The following is a 16909-nucleotide window of genomic DNA, read 5'->3' as shown; positions in this document are numbered from 1 at the left end:
GAGACATTTTAAAAAAAAAATTATCCAGTCCTTATATTTGGATAGTTGGCCGATGCTAGGCTAGCGCGAGTCAATGGGTATATGTTAGCCAGCCATTAAAAACCGTTTTACCCACTCCACAGTGCACCAAACGCAAATCAATTATAACACTAGACTATCGATGCAAATGTCCGTTGATAGAATAATGTTAGAAATCAAACTTACCTTTCATCTCAATGATCCTAAAGGAACTAGTTTCTCAGCCGCTGCGGAATTTTACTTTGCTCCGGTTAGTAATGATCAGTGTGCCAGCGGCAGGTAAATACACTTGCGTCATGTGTGGACCGGCTCACTCGGTTGCCTAGGTAATCAATATCACTCCGCTGCTGCTGTCGACAAGGCTTATGATTACAGGGAACAAATTATAACTAATGCAATGTGATGAAAGGTAAGTTTGATTTCTAACATTATTCTATCAACGGACATTTGCATCGATAGTCTAGTGTTATAATTGATTTGCGTTTGGTGCACTGTGGAGGGGTAAAACGATTTTTAATGGCTGGCTAACATATACCCATTGACTTGCGCTAGCCTAGCATCGGCTATCTATCCAAATATAAAGACTGGATAATTTTTTTTAAAAAATGTCTCCACTGATGAATAACAACCAGGCTGACCTAAAAATGAGGTCCGATGTCAAAAATCCCAAACCACCCCTTTAAATAACTTTACTGAAATTGTGCCAATAATGAAATAACAATGTAATATTTTATTTAATATATTTAGACATACTCTTCCATTAAGAAGTTTGGAATAATTGCATAAAAGACTTTTTAATGTTTCTGAAATAAGTCTAGTCTCCTCACTGAGGCTGCATTTTGTTTGATCAAAAACAACAGCAAAAACTAGTATTCTGAAATATTATTATAAAATAAGTATTTTGTATTTGAGTAAAATGTTGTAAAATGTTATTTATACCTGTGATGCAAAGCAGAATTTTTCAGCATCATTACCCCAGTCTTCTCTAATTTGCTGCTCAAGAAACGTTTCTCATTATTATAAATTTTTACAGGATTCTTTGATGAACAAAAAGTTCAAAAGAACAACATCATTTTAAATCTTTTGTAACATTATAAATGTCTTTGATGTCATGTTTGATCAATTTAATGGACCCTTGCTGAATAAAAGTATTAATTTCTTAAAAAAACAAACAAAACCGTACTGATCCAAACTTTTGAACTTTTGTAACTGGGAATGACCCGTATGATATATATATTTAGCCTGTGGATGGTGATGCAACCTTGTCCTTCTTGACTGGCTCTTTTTCTGTCTGGGTGGCTCAAATAATGAAGTGTGATGCGCACACACACAAATGTAGTCTTGTTGTTTTTGCACAGCGTGCAATGAAATGCTTCCTTTGGCATATGAAAGCGTTTCTCTGCCTCGCCTTTCATCTCCACACATGTGAACGATCGAGCTGGGTGAGACACAGCATGTGCACAAACACTGCATCCTAAATAAGAACAGAAACAGCATAATTATTCATCTCCAAATAACAGTCTATTCCACTGCAAACATGCGGGGTCACAGAGGTCATGCAGGAGTTTTGTGGAACAGTTTTTATTGGATGCAATCAAAATCAGATGGAATCTGATTCTTTGTACCTTACTGAAATTTGTTATATAAATTATTTGCTATTAATAATTTTCACACAGAAATGGCTAGTAAATAAAACAAAATGTAAAAAATGGCATAACAAAGTGAAAAATTACTGAAAACCTGAAAAAGACTGAAAAATATCAATCAATAATTTTGTTTTTAATTTACAGCTCAAAAATTATTTTTAATATTGATGAAGAAGAAATTTATTCTGACCTTTTCCTGAAATAAATCATAAATTACAAAGTTTAGTAGTATGGACATTTTGCATTTAGCATTCCATCACTTGTTCACCAGTGGATGCTCTGCAGTGAATGGGTGCCGTCAGAATGAGAGTCCAAACAGCTGATAAACACATCACAATAATCCACACCACTCATCAATTAACGTTTTACGAAGTGAAAATCATCTTGTTTGTAAGAAATAAATCTATTGTTAGGATGTTTTTATCGGCAAACTGTTATTTCTGGCCAGAATACGAGTCCTCTATCCATATTACTGCTTTCTAAACTCATCTGAATCAGGAGAGAAATGTTTACAAGTGAAAACAGAGGAAGTGTTATTATGGATTATGGTATTCTCACCAGAAGCGAGAGTTTGAAGTTAAACAAATCTTGATGGATTTGTTTCTTACAAACACACGTCTTTTCATTTCACGAGATGTTCAATGATGGACTGTAGTAGTGTGGATTACTTGTGGATTATAGTGATGCTTTTTATCAGCTGTTTGGACTCTCATTTTGACGGCACCCATTCACTGCAGAGCATCCATTGGTGAGCAAATGATGGAATGCTACATTTCTCCAAATCCTTTCCAATGAGGAAGCAAACTCTTTCTACAAATGTTAATATTTCGGTGAACAATTCTTTTAGTCTAATTCTTCTACCTAGTCTAGTTAATGTTACATTCTTCCTTATTTTCCACAGAAAAGTATTGAAAGCTTCATATGACACAATGATGCTTGATTGCTAAATGCCACACTTGAGTTGTGTAACATCCGTTGGCATCTGGTCCAGGCGTCGATCCCAGTGTGTGCTGGTGGGCATGGTGGGTCATGGAAACACGGCTTGTATCAGCAGGGATGTCCGCTCACACAGCAGTCATGCTAACATTTACCCAGGAAGCATTAAACTTTATGTGTTTGTTTATAAGACTCGATCTTGATTGCAAACTGAAGAATTTTAAGCATGTATTAGAGTCTGCTGGTAAACTAAGGATGTTCCTTTTCTTTCTCTCTGTGCCGTTTTCAAAGGTTTAATACTTTTACTGGTGCACAGTGGCAGTAATGACTTGATTTACAGGGAAAGGCACTACCACAAACCATCACTGACTTCATTCCCACCATTTACTGCTGCTTTGTGTTCTAGTACAGAAGTCATTGGACAGCCGTGGGGAATCCAGACAGGATCTGGGGAAGTTTTTAACCATTTAAAGGGTTTTCAGGAATTTCTGAAACATGAAAATATGATATTAGACAAATAAATGGGTTGCAGACCAGGTTACAGTTACACCAAGTGACTTTAAGCCCGTAAAAAGATCAAATGGAATGCAAAGTGAATTAGAATCAGAAACCGAAAGCATGTTCATTACAAACACTACAAGTCATTCTTTTTGCACTGAATTTTTATTTACAATTTTGATTAGTTTAACTGAAAAATATCATACGTGATTAAAAACAGCACATTAAGACAACTGATTTTTATTACAAGGTTTCAGAAAAGTTTTTTATGCAAACAGGGCATTACCTAACTGAATATGCACTAATTTGCGGAACAATCGGAACATTGGATGAAGCCAGATTCAAAATTCTTTCTTCATCTTGTTGACAGATTATTATAGGAATTTTGGATCTCTGTTTTTATGACTCCATAAATCAAAAAAATACTGTCAACAGCCAGGAAAAAATACACTTTGACCACTTTAAAAAAAAAAAAAAAAAAAAAGGTTCTATAAAATCATTTTGAGAAAACTGCCTTTAAAAATATGTCTTGTAATTTAAATCTACAGATGCAAACTGTAATAAAATGTTCATTTAACTGTGTATTTTGGATGTTTTCTTTCCACTGGTTTGAAAGAAGTCAAGTTACGAAAGCGAAATGGCTCACAAATCTCAAAATTGACCAGTGCCTGAAAAAACAATGGTTTTGCCTGAAATGTCTTAAATAAATGATTCGTAAAAATGAGGGTCTCATTACTGACCAATATGTTACCATAATGATGGGCCACTCTTGCCAAGCAAACATGGCAGTTTAATTTCACAATCGAAATATAAAGTAACCACATCACTAATATCAGATCTGAAATCCCGTTTGTTGCCTAACCATTGCCTGCGAAGCATTAACCTCATCAACCGTCTGTTTCTAGTCAGTTTCAGTGAATGCATTTAAAAGTAGAATGCATTTCCTTTTGTAACAGCTTGTAAACTGGGAAGTCTGTCTTTGAGTTTCTGCTGAATTCAAAACAGATCACACTTTCCTCTGCAGCCATTCACCTGCGTTCGTGTTTGTTTGCTACCTTTCTGCTCTCCACCAGAGAGTTCCTTTGCCTAACCAATCAGAAGTGGTGCAACTACTTCGATAATTGATTAATCAACTTCCAAAAATCTCATTTTATTTACACATCTCATTGAAAAAGCATGCTTGCATCTCCTCAGCCAACCCAGGCTTAAGTGTATTGATCAAAGCTCAATCCTTCTGAAAATCAAGCCATTAATCAGCACTGTGCTTTAATCGCACAACCTCATCCTCACAATCCTCAAGAGGAAAAGGAATCACCGATCTGCTGCTTTGTTTTGGAAAGTGAAATTAATCTATGGAGTCTGAAATGAGGTTGTATTCCATCACTAGACATAGATGTTAATGTTGAGAAGTTTTATTCACTTGACGTCTTGGATTTCCACAGGACACTCCAAACAAATAGAGGAAAGCAATCGAAGATGTCAGTGAAAACAGAAGTCAGCTGTGTGGTGTGTATGTTAACACGTAGAACGGAAAGTCTGTCCTGTCCGACTTTTCTAGTTGCTAGTAAATAAATATCTGGTTGCTGTGACCGTGGTGGAATGGACTTGAAGAAAAAAACTAAATGTTTTAAGGAGTGAATTCATTTAAAGGTTGCACCACTTCTGTGTGCATCTTTTTCACTATCCAATGCGCACTGAATTTGCAAAACATGACTAAATAAAAAACTTTCTAATTTAATTAGGTTCAAAAGTTCAGAAAAGTTTTTTTTTAAATTGTAATAATATTTCACAATATTACTGTATTTATTTTTATCAAATAAATGCAGACATGGTAAGCAGAAGAGACTTCTTTCAACTAAAAAATCCTATCGACCCCAAACTTTTGACCTTAGTGTATTATGTTCTAGTAATGAATGGCAGCAGTAATATATATAATATTTATAGGGAAGGACATTATAACCTGGTATAAATCCAGAACTTAAAAGCAAGAAGCAGCCTGTGCCAACTAGTTATCTCGACACTTGAAGATCAGTAAAACAGGATTTACTCGTCAGGATTCACGAATCAAGCTGATAATATGAAATTAATCTTAGGTCAGTATTTTTGCATTTCCATGACATTGAAATTACACACTTCACCATTAATGCCTGAATACCTTAGACATCTCATGAGGAAACTTCACACATTCAAGAATCTAAAGTTATTTTTAATTCCAAAACATCAAGTTGAAATATAGTAGCCTTTATCTAAACTACATAGAAACAGCTTTCATGTTTGCTTCTATTGTGCCAAAAAATGAAGAGGACATCTGTTTGTTTTACCTGACTGATGTGGAGTCATTTAAGGTCGTTCGGTGAACTCTCTTCCTCTTCTTTTTTGGCGCTCATACACCATTTGTCGAGTCTGCATGAAACATTAAATCTGTTTGTCTTGAGATTTTGCATGAAAAATAATCCACATAAATATACACAAACTATAAAAACAGCTAGACGGAGCGCAGCACGAAAAAGAACAAGGGTCAAGTACAGCACTGAAGTCGCGGGATGCTGAAAAATAGATGCTGTGCAACGTGTAGCATGAACCGTTTCTGTGTGAAGACCGTTTGACTATCATGTTAAATGAAATGCATGAAGGACATAAAGAATATTTTTACTTCTAAAGCCAAGGTTAGTCTATTTAAAGCATTTGTCTGACACGGTAACGTAATCATTTGGGTTTCAGCATTGACAGTCCTGATTATAATCCACATTTCTGCACTTACAATTAAACTAATCAAGGCTGACTCTGCATAATTTCCACTCCCTATCCACATGGACGGTTTTCTGTTTTCCGTATATCAATTTTGATTAAAATATCAAATCCTACACAGTCTCTATGTATAGCATCCACTTCACAACCGCTTGTTCTTTACAGAGCATATTGTTTGCTCCCTATCTGTCACTTAAAGTCTGTTCATGCATTCAGTCTTTCAGCTGCTTGAACAATCATTAACCTCCCATTTTGGATTTTGTCATCATCAATATTCGGCTACTATGTTGCAGTGGACCTTGAGATGACCTGGCACAAATCAACACACTTGTGCCAGACATTGCAAAATCACAATGAAATACAAAACCTTTCCGGTATTTTATATTTACTTTGCCTAGCCTAATATTTACCTAGCCTTCAGAGTCAATGAGAATAATGCATGTAGGTTCTGAAACAACTGACTTGTTATTGAGGCTCAGACAATGTACTGTAGTTATACAAGCACATCTATATTTCTATAGTTTGCATTCTTTGGTTTAATGTGTCCTTAAGACTCATGCATGATAAATGAAAAAATTATGCAGTTTTGCACACAAATTACATTGTGACATTTAAATGCCATTGTACCTTATAATGCATTATATCTTTTCATTAAGATTTTTAACCAAAGTTAAAATGCATTATAATATTTGCAGACTTCTTGTTACATCAGAAATTGGTGGTTTGTAATGTTTTAAATGCACAGATAATGAACAGATTAATATGAAAATGCATTAAAACTGTGTACTTAAGATATACATTATAAGGTGCATTAAAAATAATAAATGCATAAAAAAGGTGTAACAATGAACAGATAACTGTTATAATGCATTATACCTGAATTATTCAGTGTACTAATTATAATGCATTTAAAGCATAAAATATAATGCTATGAATATATGCAATAAATGCACAAATGTATGTTATTAAATGTATAAATTTAATAATAAAATAATAATAAAAATAGTATTCTTTTTAAACTAATAAACTATATATTATACATACAGTCGTGGCCAAAAGTTTTGAGAATTACATAAATATTGGAAATTGGAAAAGTTGCTGCTTCAGTTTTTATAATAGCAATTTGCATATACTCCAGAATGTTATGAAGAGTGATCAGATGAATTGCATAGTCCTTTTTTGCCATGAAAATTAACTTAATCCCAAAAAAACCTTTCCACTGCATTTCATTGCTGTCATTAAAGGACCTGCTGAGATCATTTCAGTAATCGTCTTGTTAACTCAGGTGAGAATGTTGACGAGCACAAGGCTGGAGATCATTATGTCAGGCTGATTGGGTTAGAATGGCAGACTTGACATGTTAAAAGGAGGGTGATGCTTGAAATCATTGTTCTTCCATTGTTAACCATGGTGACCTGCAAAGAAACGCGTGCAGCCATCATTGCGTTGCATAAAAATGGCTTCACAGGCAAGGATATTGTGGCTACTAAGATTGCACCTAAATCAACAATTTATAGGATCATCAAGAACTTCAAGGAAAGAGGTTCAATTCCTGTAAAGAAGGCTTCAGGGCGTCCAAGAAAGTCCAGCAAGCGCCAGGATGGTCTCCTAAAGAGGATTCAGCTGCGAGATCGGAGTGCCACCAGTGCAGAGCTTGCTCAGGAATGGCAGCAGGCAGGTGTGAGCGCATCTGCACGCACAGTGAGGCGAAGACTTCTGAAAGATGTCCTGGTGTCAAGAAGGGCAGCAAAGAAGCCACTTCTCTCCAAAAAAAACATCAGGGACAGATTGATCTTCTGCAGAAAGTATAGTGAATGGACTGCTGAGGACTGGGGCAAAGTCATATTCTCAGATGAAGCCCCTTTCCGATTGTTTGGGGCATCTGGAAAAAGGCTTGTCCGGAGAAGAAAAGATGAGTGCTACCATCAGTCCTGTGTCATGCCAACAGTAAAGCATCCTGACACCATTCATGTGTGGGGTTGCTTCTCATCCAAGGGAGTGGGCTCACTCACAATTCTGCCCAAAAACACAGCCATGAATAAAGAATGGTACCAAAACACCCTCCAACAGCAACTTCTTCCAACAATCCAACAACAGTTTGGTGAAGAACAATGCATTTTCCAGCACGATGGAGCACCGTGCCATAAGGCAAAAGTGAGAACTAAGTGGCTCGGGGACCAGAATGTTGAAATTTTGGGTCCATGGCCTGGAAACTCCCCAGATCTTAATCCCATTGAGAGCTTGTGGTCAATCCTCAAGAGGCGGGTGGACAAACAAAAACCCACTAATTCTGACAAACTCCAAGAAGTGATTATGAAAGAATGGGTTGCTATCAGTCAGGATTTGGCCCAGAAGTTGATTGAGAGCATGCCCAGTCGAATTGCAGAGGTCCTGAAAAAGAAGGGCCAACACTGCAAATACTGACTCTTTGCATAAATGTCATGTAATTGTCGATAAAAGCCTTTGAAACGTATGAAGTGCTTGTCATTATATTTCAGTACATCACAGAAACAACTGAAACTAAGATCTAAAAGCAGTTTAGCAGCAAACTTTTTGAAAACTAATATTTATGTAATTCTCAAAACTTTTGCCCACGACTGTAATGTACAAAAATACAATACTTATATATATATATATATATATATATATATATATATAATTAGTGCTGGGCAACGGTAATGTTTTTTTACCCGCTCCTTTTAAGCAGTTGTCCAGGATGAATTAGCATTTATACTATAGATCCAAAATATAAAAAAAAAAAATGTAACAATGAATAGATAAGTGTTATAATGCTTTATAACTGCTGATTCAATTACTCAGTGCACTTACTCACTTGAAATTCTGCATGTTATTTGAGAGTTTATATCAAAAAGCATGTTTGGCTCAGTTCACACCTGTATTTAGCTCTGTCCAGTTGTGTTCGGATCACCCAGTGTCAGTACCAGGTGTGCACGGGGCCTTTGCGTATGGGATCGACTATCTGATTCCCAGCAGGCCGATCCCAGACACAGTCCCTCTGGAGCAGCATCTGGTCTCCATGCACAAGTCTGCGAGTCTGAGGACATGTGCTACGATTATTTTCCACCCCCTCTCAGCGCCTAAAAAAACGGCACAAATGAAGATCGCTGTGTTACAGAGCTTTACATTTCATCGAGTTAAGCTAGTGTTTGTGCATGTGTGTTTTCTTCTCTTGGAAAGCCGTTTGTGCCCGGTGACAGATTTGCAACAGTGTTTTTAATGTTATGTATTAAAGAGTGCTCAGTGCCGAGATGACTTTTGAGATGTAAAATTTGACGGCACATCTGTAAACACTTTCAGTGGTTGGGAAAACAGCTTTGTTTCACCACTTTGGAATGTGTTCACTTCCCTCTCGTTTGCACAGAGCCGACAGACACCTCGAGCACCTTCAAACGATCACCGAGGACGTTTGGCTCTCTCAGACGAACCTTGAAACCTTCTCAAAAACATTCAGTGACAAGGACGACCGCCGAACAGGAGGTCTGTCTCATTCAAGACACATTAACTTGCATCACTTGAATCACAGCTCCTCTCGGAGTAAACACTGGATCTCCTCACCATATGGCTCCCTGAGACATCAGTCTGAGTTTTCAGCGGCATGGTAACAGAGTGACAGGCGGTCTGTCTGCGGCGTGATGGAAAGCTCTTTTGCTCCGAGATCGTTGGCTGCGTCTCGCTGCCAAGGTCATCTGATTGAGGAGTGGCGTGCTGGCACACGTTCATGTTGATGGAGAGAAGCCTCTGGCTCAGAACAGAATCAGAAAGCACAGTTTGGATCGGTAGGGGGCACAATTTCCTTTTCTTACCCCAACGAAAAGGCTCCTGATCCTAGACATTAGCTCAGACGTCTGCTCACATTCATGCGTTTGGCTTGATTTTGACCATTTTTCAAAATTAGCTGTCCTCTCTTGAAAACACATCTGAAACGAAAAGCAGACAAAGTATTAAATCAATGATTAATGCTTCCTTTACTGTGTTTATGAAGTCTATCCATCTATCTAATCTATCTATCTATCTATCTATCTATCTATCTATCTATCTATCTATCTTTGCAACATTGACAGTTTTGAATCAATGTCTTCTATAGATTCACTTCCCAGCTAAAATTTAAAATGTTTCATAATTGATACATTTTGCAACATTAACATTGTTATTATTGTTGTAAAGCTGATTTGAAACTATGTGCATTGCATGAATTGATATATCAGTAATTGTGATCAATATATTTATCTGTCTTTTATCTGTTTATCTGTAGATCTACAGAAAACATTGTTCAAAAACAGTGTCAATGTTGCAAAGACAGACAGACAGACAGACATTATGAAACCTCCAGTGACACTCAGTGAAAAATCACCCAGAGCTGGTATGTAGTCAAGTATCTGAACGCCGTGAACACAACTGTGAATCACTTGGCATTCTTGGAAGAGCCATTTTCCATGAAGTCTCATAAAAACTTGTTGGTAAACTGCTACAATAAAACACAGTTTCTTGAGGCTGCAGAAGGAGTTATAAAAATCCAGCATTTATGAAGTCATGAGTGGGAAATGTCCAGAAATAGATCTTAATTCTTTAAGCTCCCCATTAGTTGAATGATGTCACAATAGCAGGAGCAATTATGGCACTTTAAACGCTCATGTGCAGGCATCTCTTTACTAACATGGAAACAACATGAAGAGCAAGAAAACTTCACCTTTTCACCACTAAAGTGTTCTGACTGGTTCAAGTCAATTCTGGTTTGTAAATTTGGCTTGGTGGCAGTGTCGGAAAAAACATTTCTATTAAGGGGCAATATTTGCAACCTGCAATTGATTTTTGGAGCATTTTTACATTAGTAAGGGCAATTCTTATTAATTGTGATAATCTGTGTTGTCTTTAATGTCAAATACTTTAACAAATAAACCAATTCAATCAATTCGAATAACTTACCATTAAACAAGAAACTGTTTCATTCAATTAAAACCCCCATAGGGTAGGGCTGAAATATGTTTTTGTCAATTATTGCTCTTGAGATTGAAATAATGATTATTAATATCGATTAATAGTAAAAACATTTTGTACTTTGGGAAGGCTTATCAACTGAAAAACTCCCGTTATAATCACTGAAAGCTTTTGAAATTTCTGCACTTGGTTGTTTATGATGAGAGAATTTGTGAGCATGCACACAATCTCACCAAACCACCAGCGTTTTCAGTGCTGACGCATCTGATTGGCTATTGCATTCATAAGCTCAACAGAAACATGTGTGATTGGTTACTGTGTCGAAATGCTGCAAAAAACAACGGTTGATAATAATTGATAATTTTTTCCAACCCTGCTAGCCTCCTTAAAAGTAAGTCTGTTATTTCTCACTTGTTTAATCATTCGCCAGGTGAAAAACACAAGTTTAGCTACTTTGAAAATTAAATAGCATGATTTATAGTACAAGTAAATTGTGTGGGGTGGGGGATACATGCCAAATTTGAATACTTGGTGAACCTCTAATACAACCCTGTAAATGACTCACCAAAAATGTATGCTTTGTCTTTTTCAAATGAGCTCCATGTTCTGATCTCAGACTGTCTGATTTCTCTATCAGTGTTTCTGAGATGAGAGGCGGTTCCTGAGTTAGAAATCAGGAACATGTTTTTGATTAATCTCACTGCAATTTATCTAAATTAGCACAGCAACTGACATGTGAGAGAATAAATGTGAAATATGGAGAGCAGTGGCGACCACATGAAGCCTCTCTCTCTCTGTGTCTCTGACATTAATTAGCTTGATGTACTGCGCTGTCACTTTCAACACTTAAGCCACGGTCCTCTGCGTGGTAAAAGCTGGGATGGTTGTGTAGACACATTTGTAAACAACATGGAGAGTCTGTCCCAGCTTCAGATTTAGATTCAGAATCTTACATGTGTATGTTTACTGTAAACTACTCTCGGATTGCTCCGCAAATGTAAAAAATGTGGATGTACTTATCAGCAACTGTATGGCCAAATTACAAAAAAGACAAAAATATGATGATAGAACTAGGAAAATACAAATTAATGTACAAGGAATGTTAAATAAAAACACTTGAAAAAGCTAGCTACTTAAGCAAAATTGTTGTTACCTTTTTTATATAAAATTACATGGAAATACATTTCTAACATTTTTCACATTTATAATTCTTACCGTAAAATATTAATTATATATATATATATATATGTATATATATATATATATATATATATATATCTCAATGAATATTATTAAAATAAATTATTTTAGATAAATTTTAATGTTTCTATTTTTCATTTTAAATATTTATTAATATCAACATTACTACGATATAAAAATATTACTACTGTTTTTTTATGCAGATTTTTTTAAAATGTTTTTATGCTGGTTTTATTTTTTGTAAAAAATTTTAAACATTGTCCTTTTCTTAGTTATATAAAAATAAATTTTTACTACTATATTATTTTTAATTTTTAAATCAAATATTAAATATAAATAATAAATAAACTTGTAATATTTAATCTTTTATTTTTGTGATGTTTCATTATAGAATTTTTCAAGTTTATATTTTAACTAAAATTTTAAATATAAATATGACTTAAAATAGAATATATTCATATTTTATATTGTTTCATTTTTATGATTTTAAAATTAAAATATGGATTATTTAGATTTCAAATATTAATTAATATAGGCCTACTCTAATTTGATCTGCAGTTTAATATAATTTAAACAGGAAAAAGAAAAAAAAAGCACTGCATGTGTTTCTGTATATTTATTTAAACAGGCTATATAATAATGAAAAACTACAAACCTGACAGGTATAATTAAAATATGCAAATTCCTTCAGTGCACATTTCAGTGCAATATTTTTTACAGATTTTTTAAACCATGTATACAATATAATTATGTTTAATTAAGCTGAGATATAGCACACAATTCTTAATTCATTTGCAATTGCATTGCAAATCGCCCCCCAACATGCACGCATTTGGTGTTTTGACAGCCAAACACTGAATATTATAATGTGGGCATTGTATTTTGATGAATAAAATGAAAAAATTATACAACTTACAATACAGACAAGACATTTAAATTACCCTGATTCTAAATATATAAAGCAGTTATTTTTATTTTGTTAAAAATGGGCCAAAAGAGAACTCTGAACTAGTTGGCTACCAGAAAGTAGAAAACAAACAAAAATAAAAACCTTAATGTTTTGCTCGGAATTCCTTTTTAATCCCTGCATGATTTGGCATTCGTCCACGGTGAAAACCGATCTGGTGATCCACACTGGGAAGTTGATGTGTTTCCTCAGCGACCAGCACGGATCAGATCTAGACATGACGAAGCGGGTGTCTTCTTTTGGAAGTAGTTTCGCTTCCACACTGAAACACACAGCATTTTCACAACATACTGGTGGCGGCAACAACAATACTACAGCGAGAATAAAAGTTATGCCTTCCTTCTTTTGGTGAACATTTGGGTGGTGTTATGCAAATCTTCCCACACAGTGACGTAGACATCTGGGGGCGTTTAAACGAGGCATTTTAGGAGGATGTGGACAAGTCTTAACTTTTATAAAGAATATCTCTTTGGGTTTGAGACTTAGTCTTTGCAACTTTACAGATCTTCTTCATGCACCAAGAGCTTGTAACAGAGAGAAAGGAAACATTTATTTTTGTCTTGCATCATGAGGAAAAAGCAAGCACATCCAGCGTAAAGCGAGAGGGGGGCCCCGGGGGGATGCATATCTATTGCTCTTTGTTATATTAATAATGACATTTCTGATTGTTCAAATGGTCAGTCGGGGGCTCCCTCAAAATGCAGGGCCACAGGCGATTGACTGCCCTATTGCTATGCCTCTGTGCATATCGGCAATGTTATCTTGGCGGGGCCGGGGTGGAGGTGGGGCTTCGGTAGACGATATTATCGGATATCGTGATATTTTTAAAGGCGATTATCAATAAGATATTTTTAACATATCACTCAGCCCTAATGTGAACTGAAAATATTGAGTTTGCTCTTCTTTTCCCTTTAAAGCTCAGGAGACTTAAACTGCATTCCATTCAATTTGGAATTTCTGACTTTCTACGACAAAAAAAGCAACGCAAATGACATTTGAAGTCATGCTGAAATCCCCGACATCCACAGCTGACGATAAACATAAACTCCTACATTACTTTTGCACTTTTCCATCTATAATTTTACACCTTCAGCACAAATGGCAGCATTGCACAGAGTCTTCTATCATCCACAGAATTCTTTGTTGATTAATCGTACACCTGCAAAGCAGTTTGTTTCTATATACCACATATTCCAAGCATTGTGCAATGGAATGCCTTTTTATGACCAGAAGGTAGAGATGCCCAGGAAAATCCCAAATCCAACTTTGGATATGTATGGGGTTCAGTGAGTTTTATCTCGGATGTTGCTCAGATGTCAAAACTACATACAGTTCTTATTATTTCTGTATGTTTTTCAGGAGCAATATCAGACATAAAACTGACATTTGATTAGAGATTTTTGTGATTTTTTTTTTTCATCTTTGAATTTTGTTCAGGAAAGTTGACTGTAAATATAAAATGCTAAAGTGGGCTGAATGAGTAAGAAAGACATTTATGGCCCTTGAGGTGTTTTGTGGTAAAGTAATTTTACAAACATCTGTAAATTCCTCTCAATGCATGCAATAGTTTTAGCCAATAAAACACATTAAGCTTTGACAACTGCTAAGACTTTGGCAGTCTGGAGATGAAACTTGCCTGATGCTAACAGTGCTGGGAAAGCCACTTTCCAACTTTTTTAATATTTAATAAAATATTGCTACATTAATATTTGATGTAGTTTTTCATGTGTAGAGTTTTTTCATTAAATAATAAACATTAATCAATATTTACAATATTTTTAATGTTCAATTTTAATACTACATTATTAATTATAAATATTAATACAAAATATTGATTATAAAATATAGATATGAGTTATAAAATATATAAACGAAAATAAATAAGAACAACAGCATCAAATTAACTACATACCTATTTTGTTTAATTTATGAATCAGTGAATTGATTTTTCTGAATAACCTGAGATACTGTGAAAACTCGTAGTGTTTTTAAGCTACATTTTTTCTGTTGTACATTAAAATAGCAATTTCCAAAAGGTTATACTGTTAGAGTACTTGCTATAACACTCTTCCCCGTCATGTTATAATTGACAGATCACTATCAACACTCAACAGGGTAAATCCCCTTCACATTAGACGACAACACACTGGTGAAAGATGAGACACTCCTCTTTGTGTTAAAGCGAACAGTCAAGCATACCTGAGCAAAGGAGGGATTAGGTGGATTTGTTCAGAAGGATGCATGCAACTGAAAGTCTGCATTTGTGCTTGTTGATGTCTTTGTGCTGGTTTAGCACATCAGGGGCATGTAGTCTTGGATCAATTGTGAAATCTTCGTTCCATACCACCTGCAGCACATGGGACAGTTCAGCATGCGGCCGAGGAGGTTTGATTAGTCTGCCAAACATTATGCGGTGAGGATTTGCTGGGACTCCACAGGCCTATTCAGAAGGGACTAGTTCACTTTGAAGTTTTAATCCAGTAAATGTCTTATTCATCTTATGTAAAAATTACGTAGCAAGTTACCTGCTGTTTTTTTGCTACTTGCACAAAAAAAAATTTGCTTAGAAATTGCTAGTAAGAAATAGTTTTGTATATAATTAAAAAGAAATTGCAAGTACTACACTGAATTAAACAAGAAATTTTGAAGTTTAAATATAATTTTTTATTCATATTTGGAATAAGTTCATTTTCACTTTAAGTTTAGTTTGAATGTTTTTGTAATTTTTATTAGTTTGAGATTTTTTTAAAATAACATGTCTAGCATTTATACATTTTTAAAAAGAAAGGAAAGAAAGAAATAAAGAAAATGCAAAAAAGTGCAGAAGTGTGAAAAAGTGCAAAAAAGAGAAACTACAGAAAATGCAAGAGTGAGAAAGAGCGAGCATTAAGCAAAAGAAACGAAACAAAATTTAGAAAGTGCAAAAGAAAATGCAAAAGAGAGTGCAAGTGTGAAAATTTCAAAAGAAAGTGTGAAAGAAAGAAATAAAGTGCAAAAGAAACAAAATACAGAAAGAGCGAAAGAAAATGCAAAAGTGCAAAAGTTTGAAAGAGTGTGTGAATGAAAGAGAAAAAGAAAGATTTAAAATATAGAAAGTGAGAAAGAAAATGAGAAAGAAAGTGCAAATGAAAGAAAATGGATAAGAAAGAAAGCATTAATAATAAACACTGACGTCAAGCAGATTGTAGTGTGAGATAATCCTAAGAGACACGAGGGGTTAAAACAAGCAACCAGCGTAGGCCAAAAAAGACTGTCGTGCTTTGGGCAGCAGAATTATAAAAATTCCCGCAGAGTACAGATGAATCCTTTTTTCTTTCATTGATGATATCCAGTGACCAGATTTCTACACATAGGAACTGAATGCTGCTGGATCCTCCTGAACAACTGATGGCTTGTTTATTGGATGTTACACACTATGACCACTGTTTCGCTGGTCCACGTTGACTATGGTGCACAGGAAATAAAGTATAAATGCTCTTTCCTCGCTGACCAATGCTTCACTTTTTTTTCTTTCAAAGGGAAAAATCTACCCTTCCCTGGGAACGTCTGTAGTTTTCCACATATAGGGAAAATTACTTTTTTTCATTTTTTATTGATCATAGACTTCTGTATCTGGATTAAAAACATACAGCATGTTAATGTAAATCTTTATTATTTATTCCATCATTTAAATATATTACTGTAAAATAAAGAAACATGCTGTAAGTACTTAGATATGAATACTTGGCCTCTCTCTCTCTCTCTCTCACACACACACACACACACACACACACACACACGCACACAAGTGTGCACTCCTGTTGCACATACATGAAGGAATAGTTTACAAAAAATTAAAATTTAGTGAAATTTAATGACCCTCAGGCCATCCAAGATGTAGATGAGTTTGTTTCGTCATCAGATTTGGAGTGTGTGTGTGTGTGTGTATCTTCTGCAGTGA

General features: G+C 35.3%; 2 long non-coding RNA genes across 2 annotated transcripts in view; one reads left to right on the top strand and one right to left on the bottom strand.

Annotated features, from left to right (window-relative positions):
• Positions 1-16593, top strand: part of LOC132107191 (uncharacterized) — a 50823-nt gene extending 34230 nt beyond the window's left edge. Inside the window, exons 2-3 of the long non-coding RNA XR_009424245.1 lie at positions 15263-15382; positions 16323-16593. This is a non-coding gene — a long non-coding RNA (uncharacterized LOC132107191). The remainder of the gene's footprint in view (positions 1-15262; positions 15383-16322) is intronic.
• Positions 1186-6025, bottom strand: LOC132107190 (uncharacterized). Its single transcript, XR_009424244.1, has 3 exons — positions 5882-6025; positions 5420-5501; positions 1186-1492 (listed from the first exon to the last, which is right to left on the bottom strand). It is a non-coding gene; the product is annotated as an uncharacterized LOC132107190 (long non-coding RNA).
• Positions 16594-16909: the final 316 nt, after the last annotated feature.

The sequence above is a fragment of the Carassius carassius genome, chromosome 27 (genome assembly GCF_963082965.1).
Source record: "Carassius carassius chromosome 27, fCarCar2.1, whole genome shotgun sequence".
Taxonomy (NCBI): domain Eukaryota; kingdom Metazoa; phylum Chordata; class Actinopteri; order Cypriniformes; family Cyprinidae; genus Carassius; species Carassius carassius.
This window is presented reverse-complemented; position numbering and strand designations above follow the sequence as displayed.